The sequence below is a fragment of the Bombina bombina genome, chromosome 1, assembly GCF_027579735.1.
Source record: "Bombina bombina isolate aBomBom1 chromosome 1, aBomBom1.pri, whole genome shotgun sequence".
Taxonomy (NCBI): Eukaryota; Metazoa; Chordata; class Amphibia; order Anura; family Bombinatoridae; genus Bombina; species Bombina bombina.
Genome location: NC_069499.1, coordinates 721,691,963 through 721,700,580, shown reverse-complemented (window position 1 = coordinate 721,700,580; position 8,618 = coordinate 721,691,963).

Here is an 8,618-nt window from a genome sequence, read left to right as displayed (position 1 = left end):
GTACCAAACCTGGGTTTTTACCTAAGGTGGTTTCTAACAAGAATATCAATCAAGAGATTGTTGTTCCATCATTGTGTCCTAATCCTTCTTCGAAGAAGGAACGTCTCTTACATAATCTGGACGTAGTCCGAGCCTTGAAGTTTTACTTACAAGCTACTAAAGATTTTCGCCAAACATCTTCCCTGTTTGTCGTTTACTCTGGACAGAGGAGAGGTCAAAATGCTTCGGCAACCTCTCTTTCCTTTTGGCTTCGGAGCATAATTCGCTTAGCCTATGAGACTGCTGGACAGCAGCCCCCTGAAAGGATTACAGCTCATTCTACTAGAGCTGTGGCTTCCACCTGGGCCTTTAAAAATGAGGCCTCTGTTGAACAGATTTGCAAGGCTGCGACTTGGTCTTCGCTTCACACCTTTTAAAAATTTTACAAATTTGATACTTTTGCTTCTTCGGAGGCTGTTTTTGGGAGAAAGGTTCTTCAGGCAGTGGTTCCTTCTGTTTAATCCTGCCTTGTCCCTCCCATCATCCGTGTACTTTAGCTTTGGTATTGGTATCCCATAAGTAATGGATGATCCGTGGACTGGATACACTTAACAAGAGAAAACATAATTTATGCTTACCTGATAAATTTATTTCTCTTGTAGTGTATCCAGTCCACAGCCTGCCCTGTCCTTTTAAGGCAGGTCTAAATTTTAATTAAACTACAGTCACCACTGCACCCTATGGTTTCTCCTTTCTCGTCTTGTTTCGGTCGAATGACTGGATATGGCAGTGAGGGGAGGAGCTATATAGCAGCTCTGCTGTGGGTGATCCTTTTGCAACTTCCTGTTGGGAAGGAGAATATCCCATAAGTAATGGATGATCCGTGGACTGGATACACTACAAGAGAAATAAATTTATCAGGTAAGCATAAATTATGTTTTAATATCCTAAATATAAATTGATAATTTATATGTCTAAAATAGTAATCCCTGGGTAATATGATGTAGATAGTACAAATAGTACAAAGTATACGGTTATAATGACTGGAAGGGTTAAAATCTCATGTATTTACATATGTACCAAAAAACACTTGATGGTTAAAACAATTTTTATGTATGTATATATATATATATATATATATATATATATATATATATATATATATGTACCAAAAGACACTTCTTAGTTTGAGCAAAATTTAATAAAAACCATAAAAATAATAATACATAAAAAAGGGACGTCTTCCTTATAACAGAGAAAAGACACTAGTACTATTAGCGTGTGAGAAGTACTAAAAGGTTATCAATATAACCAACAATATAACAATGGTACCTTACAGATTTAGTTTGTATGTCCGATAAGAAGAGGAGAGCTGTGTGCTCTGGGAGGACCGACCTCGCCGCTCATGTCGCGGTTCGGCGTTACCGGGCCGTTAGTGGGAGGCGGCTTTTTAAAGGGTTATCATGTGACCCCTCTTACGTCATGGTTGCGGTCCTAGCAACCGGATCTTTGCTAGATTGTAGCAGATGATCTTGAATATTATTTTGTGAACCTGATGTGTTACAAATTTGCAACTTAGTATAGATGGTATCTTTGAAGAAGTTGTATCTTTGGATACTTTGTTCCCCTATTCCGTATCAAGATGGGAAGTCCTGGGGGAAGTTAGAGATGTGGTTTTTGCGGTCACGGATGGTGACTTAGAATCTTTGCGGTCACGGATGGTGACTTCGAATCTTGTATACTGTAAACTTGGTGGTTGCTAGTAGCAACTAAGGGAATACACTGATTTAGGTAAAGAACACAACATCAGCTCCCTATTTAAAGGTGCAGTCTTTGCGGTCACTAACAGTTACTGGATTCACAGTAGTTTGAACTTTAGCTCATAGCGGTTGTAAACTTGGCGGTCGCCAATGCGACTTGATGAAAATAAGGTTGAATTGCAGCAAAAACAAAGTGTTAGAAACCAAGCAGAGGTGTTATTGAGGTGGCAATAAAACAACAAAGTCCTGTTGTAACTTTCTTTATTTCTTGTTTCTTTTGAGCAAAGTCAGTACAAATAAGTAGTACAAATTTAAAATGCAAGGTGACAACAGTGTCAAGGTCAATGCATTTCGCCCTTAGGCTTTGATAAACAATAAAAAGGAAACAAGAAAGAAAGAAAGTTACAACAGCACTTTGTTGTTTTATTGCCACCTCAATAACACCTCAGCTGGGTTTCTAACACCTTGTTTTTGCTGCAATTCAACCTTATTTTCATCAAGTCGCATTGGCGACCGCCAAGTTTACAACCACTGTGAGCTAAAGTTCAAACTACTGTGAATCCAGTCACTGTTAGTGACCGCAAAGACTTCACCTTTAAATAGGGAGCTGATGTTGTGTTCTTTACCTAAATCAGTGTATTCCCTTAGTTGCTACTAGCAACCGCAAAGTTTACAGTATACAAGATTCGAAGTCACCATCCGTGACCGCAAAGATTCTAAGTCACCATCCGTGACCGCAAAGACCACATCTCTAACTTCCCCCAGAACTTCCCGTCTTGATACGGAATAGGGGAACAAAGTATCCAAAGATACAACTTCTTCAAAGATATCATCTATACTAAGTTGCAAATGTGTAACACATCAGGTTCACAAAATAATATTCAAGATCATCTGCTACAATCTAGCAAAGCTCCGGTTGCTAGGACCGCAACCGTGACGTAAGAGGGGTCACATGATAACCCTTTAAAAAGCCGCCTCCCACTAACGGCCCGGTAACGCCGAACCGCGACACGAGCGGCGAGGTCGGTCCTCCCAGAGCATACAGCTCTCCTCTTCTTATCGGACATACAAACTAAATCTGTAAGGTACCATTGTTATATTGTTGGTTATATTGATAACCTTTTAGTACTTCTCACACGCTAATAGTACTAGTATCTTTTCTCTGTTATAAGGGAGATGTCCCTTTTTTATGTATTATTATTTTTATGGTTTTATTACATTTTGCTCAAACTAAGAAGTGTCTTTTGGTACATATATATATATATATATATATATATATATATATATATATATATACATAAAAATTGTTTTAACCATCAAGTGTTTTTTGGTACATATGGAAATACATGAGATTTTAACCCTTCCAGTCATTATAACCGTATACTTTGTACTATTTGTACTATCTACACCATATTACCCAGGGATTACCATTTTAGACATATAAATGATCAATTTATATTTAGGATATTAAATATATATATATATATATATATATATATATACATTATTTTCAATACCTAGGGCTTAGTTGTCCAACTATATATATTAATTACCAACTGGAGCATATTCAGAATATAATATTATACACATAAAAGTATTATATAGCAGAAGAAATGACACTCCCGGTGGGATATAGCAGAGATAAGGTAATAAATTGTTGATTTTCCATTGTCCTCTCCAAGTACTGGTGATTGATTTTTGGACAGATGTAATATAAAGAAGAATGTATATGTACACAATGTGATAAAGTAATGAGATTTGATTATACCTACAAGCTCAACCCATTTTATTAGGTTGTGGCTTCAAAACATAAATAAACCTTAAAAAGCTAATTTTCATACATTTTTACTCTGCAGTTGGTAAAAAAAGCAATTGTAAACACATTAAGGGAAAAACTATTTTACAGTATACTGTCCCTTTAAGAACCAATTTAATAGAAGAAAAAAAATGTAACCGTTCTTCAGTCACATGGACATTGTGTAACATGCCATAGTGCCATCTATTGGTTGAAAGTTCCTTGACATAGTGTAACACAGGTCCATCTATTGGTAGAAGCTTCATCACCAAAATGTGTACTGGGGAAATATACTAATTTGCATATATTTTGCATAGGGTGAAAATTCAATGTATGGTTGTGAGTTTTATCGTTTATCCCTCCCCTTCCTTTTCTTAGAAGTATATTTTATTATTATGTTGTTTTCTTTATGTTTTCTATATGTTTATGTTTTATGTGGCGTGTATCATCTTAAGTTAAATGGTGTGTTGTACAAAGTGAATTAAAACATTTGGAACTGCTTTGTTTTGCCTTGTTCTTTCATGAATTCCAGTGGCAGATGCTTAGGACCTGCTATTTTGCTGCACTTTCTAAAATTATAAAACATCAGTGTGGCTATTCTTTCTGAATAAGAGCACATTAGGTGAATGCCTATTTGAATGTTGTTTATATACCCTAGAGGGTACATGTAGCCCATGCACCCTATACACACTAATACATACACTCCTGTATCTTTATATACCCTGTAAGCTACATACAGCCCCTGCAAAGTATACACACTAATATACACCCCTGCACATATGTATACTCCAGAAGGTACATACAGCCCCTGCACCTTATACACACTAATACATACACTCCTGTATATTTATATACCCTGTAAGGTACATACAGCCCCTGCAAAGTATACACACTAATATACACCCCTGCACATATGTATACCCCAGAAGGTACATACAGCCCCTGCACCTTATACATACTAATACATTCACCCCTTCAAATCTATATACCCCAAAGGGTGCATACAGCCATGGCACCTTATACACATAATAATACATAAAGCCCCTGCACATTCATATACCCCATAAGTTACATACATTTCCATGCATCCTATACACACTAATACATACACCCCTGTGCACATATACATAAAGATAATTACACACACACACACACACACACATATATATATATATATATATATGTGTGTATACACACACCCCACAGGGTACATACAGTCTTGCACCATATGCAGATTATATTAGTTCATGCAGCCCCTGCTCACCTATGTAGAACCAGCCATGCCAAGTGGAGAAAGGAAGACATTACTGGGGGGGGGGGGGGGTGACACCATGGGTTACCACACCGGGTGACACCAACCCTAGTGACCCCACTGGCTTTAAGGTCCAATTTAGTCACCAATGGTACATATTTGCCTTTGAAAGGTACACTCTGCAAGGGTACCAATAAGTACCCATGTTAAAGGTTACAGTGGGTGTACCTTTGAGAGTACTGCCCCAGTGGCAAGCTGTTGTACCCCTAAAGGTACAATTTTTGCACATTTTTTCTGACAGTGTAAAACGCTCCTTTTTTGGCATTTTAACAGAGATTACTAGTACCTTACAGGACCATGTAATCCATCCAGGGCTGCCACTAGAAATCATGGGGCCCCTGACTCAGCCAGTTTTCGGGCCCCCCCCCCCCCGAGTGTCTACTCTCCAGTGCCCCCCCCCCCCCAGCAACCACCCCCATGCTTATATTTTGGCCAAAAAATATTAAGCCTGCCACCACGTCAAGGTAGACTCTTGGAGCAGGACCCTACACTAACCTAGCATTTCCAAGCTGCCCGTACTAACTGGGAAAGCAAGGGGGGGAAACAAACAAAAACAAAAAAAAATCAATCTAATATTTTATTTACGTAAAGTAAACAAGAGTCCTTTAGTTTTATCTTTTGGCCAAAATATAAAATAAGTCAAGGAAGGAAGGCTCCTAATGAGCCACGCCTTCAAATCCAAGGATGGCTCCTATTGAGCCAGTTAGTCCTTTAATAATGCATTAGCCATGCATTCAGTATGTAACACTTTTTAAAGAAATTGTGTTGTGAAAGGCATACAGAGGAGGAGATAAACACACAAATGCCATATAATCCAGGTAAGCAGCCGTAATAACCATACCCAAGCTGTTGGCAACAAAGTCCAATATAAGAAACAGCTAATTGAACCGAGTTGACCATCTTCTCAATTTAAGACTTGCAAATTCTTGAATCAGATCTTTAAAATTTAGTTTTCGTGCAAGTTCATGTTCAATAGAGAGAATTGCAAGGCTATTCAAGCGTTGTTCACTCATAGTTGAACGCAGATAGTTTTTAATTAATGATAATTTGCTAAAAGCTCTTTCTCCTCCAGCCACAGAAAGTGGAAGGGTGATAAAAATTCTGAGGGCTAAACAGACTTCTCGAAATATTCCTTCAAGCTGTAGCTTATATATGGAATTCAGCAAGTCAAGTGGACCCAAGTTGTTTTCAAAAGTAGCATCATACACTTTGCGAAGGTGTTGAAGTTCACCTAATAGAGATGGTGTGAGATCTTCTGAGTAGCTGGAAATAAGAGTTTCAGTAAGTCTTATTAATTCTTCATCGGATATTGTCCTTAATTTCAAGATAGGAGTGAACAAACTGCAGACATTCTTCATGGATTGAAACCGCTGGTCCAGCTCACTAATGATATTATCAATTGCTACAAGGAAAACAGTAACCTTGAAAGCATTTTCTGCTGCAGCTTCCCCTCGTGATTTCAGGATCTTTGGAATGTTCATTTCACCTGCAACAAGTTTAGCCTCAGAAAGCAGATCAGGCCACCTATCCCGAAGTGACTGCATTTCCAGAGAAAGTGCCTTTATATTTTCTGCTCCAATTTCCATAGAAATTGATTTGGATTGAAGAATTGTATTCCTTTCTTCAAAACTTTCAAGAACTTTTATCCAGAATGTTGCTAACAGAAGTGCCTTAAATTTTGAAAAGTAATTTTTCAGGCCTTCTGCTTCAGAATGACCCTCACTTGAAAGTTTTCTTTCAAGCAAAACTTTCTCTATGGCTTTTAGAATTCCAGGTAGTTTTTTGGCAACGGGGTGAACTGCTTCCACTCTAGCACTCCATCTGGTGTCACTTAGGCCATGCAATGAACTTCCAATCTCCTCTTTTAAAATTTTCCACCTCTCAGGACTTTTACTAAAAAGTACATAAAGGCGATTCACACATCCAAAAAATGTGCTTACATCAGGGCAGCATGATGCTGCATGCACGCCAACAAGATTCAAAGAATGTGAAGCACAAGGACAAAATATAGCTTTTGGATATTTCTTTTGAATGTGAGCCCTAACTCCTTTATTTTTACCAGACATATTGGCTCCATTATCAAATCCTTGACCTCTGCAATCCTTAATGTCAATCCCATGTTCCTCCAGTCTTGATAAAAGCTTTTCTGCTATTTCTGCACCAGTCTTTTGTGAAAAATCAAAAAATTCAATAAATCTTTCTTGAATATACCAATCTTCACTACTTTGATCTCTAATGACAAATCTTAGAAGAATTACATTTTGTTCAGTATGTGATATATCTGGTATGGCATCACATATAACAGAAAAATAAATTGCCTTTTTCCTTTCAGAAAGTATGGTATCCAAAACAAGTTTGCCACATACATTAATGAACTCATTTTGGGTTGCCCAAGACAGATAATGAGCATGCATTTTTTTCGCAGTCTCTTGGCTTCTCTTCACTGTTTCCAAGTGTTCTTCAAGCAGTGTATCATAGTGTGCTACTATTTCAAGGAAACCAAGGAAATTCCCATTGTGCAGATCTCCAATTCTTTGTGAGCTTCCCCTAAATGCCAGATTTCTCGATGCCAAATAAAGGGTTACATCCAAAAGTCTTTCTAATAAAGCAGCAAATTTTTGTGTTTCCATGGCATACTTATTTTGCACTATGGAGTCTAAACCATGTCCTGCAATGGACATTTGAAGTTTTCTCCAACTCCAGTAGTTTTCTTTATGATTAATGGACAGTTCATGTTCTGGCAGTCTGCTGTAGAGTAGACGCCACTTGTTTTTTGAAGGATCAAATCCTTCTCTCCTACAAAGTAAACTGTTAGCCTTGCTATGGTCATTTGTGAATGCTAAGCATGTCACACAGTATAATACGTGCTTGCTGGTGCTCCATCTGAGCCAGTCTCGTATTATTTTTTCACGCCCATTTGAAGATTTTGCGTACAGGTGGAACTCACTGAATTGTCGATCTTCGAAATCCTTGTCCATTAACATAATCATTTGCTTTAGCTCTATTTCTTTCCTTAAGCCACAGATCACTACCTTCTCTCTGTCTTTATCTTGAAGTACATCTGGCCAAACGGCTGGATCCTTCCAATCTAGTTCTTCTTCGAAAAATGTGATATTTTCTGAAACATTAAGAGCAGAATCAGTTTCAATTTCTGCTTCTTGTGGATGTTCATCATTAGCGCTGGTGCTGGTACTAGTGACAGAGGTGCTACAGCAAGCAACCTCCTCTTCGATTACTTCATTATGAAGTTCTCCTACAGAAGCATCCACTAATACCTCACTGACATCCTCAGTGGTTTTTTGTTTCTTAAAATACTTAAATAATACATTTTTTTTTTTTCCTCTTCTTGCTCTCGCTCTTTCTTCTCCTTCCTTTTCAGTGAACCAGACTTATGCTGATACATTTTGTATATATTTTATTACAAAAAATAAAATGTATTTGAAGGAGAGACCTGAAAACAATATAGCCGTAGTATGGCTTCCCAACCAAAAGCTTGTGCTTGAAAACAATATAGCCGTAGTATGGCTTCCCACCAAAAAGCTTGTGCTTGAAAACAATGTAGCCGTAGTATGGCTCCCCACCCAAAAGCTTATGCAGAAGAACTGAATCCACAATATCAAAACCAATATTAAGAAGTTTAAATAATGGCGGCGAAAAACAAAAAAAAAACAACTTATCTATTAGTACTACTCTATACTAGTCATATAAACATTAAAAAGACAAAAATGTAAACAGACAAAAGTTAAATAAAAAAGTGCAAGTTGAAAAGTGC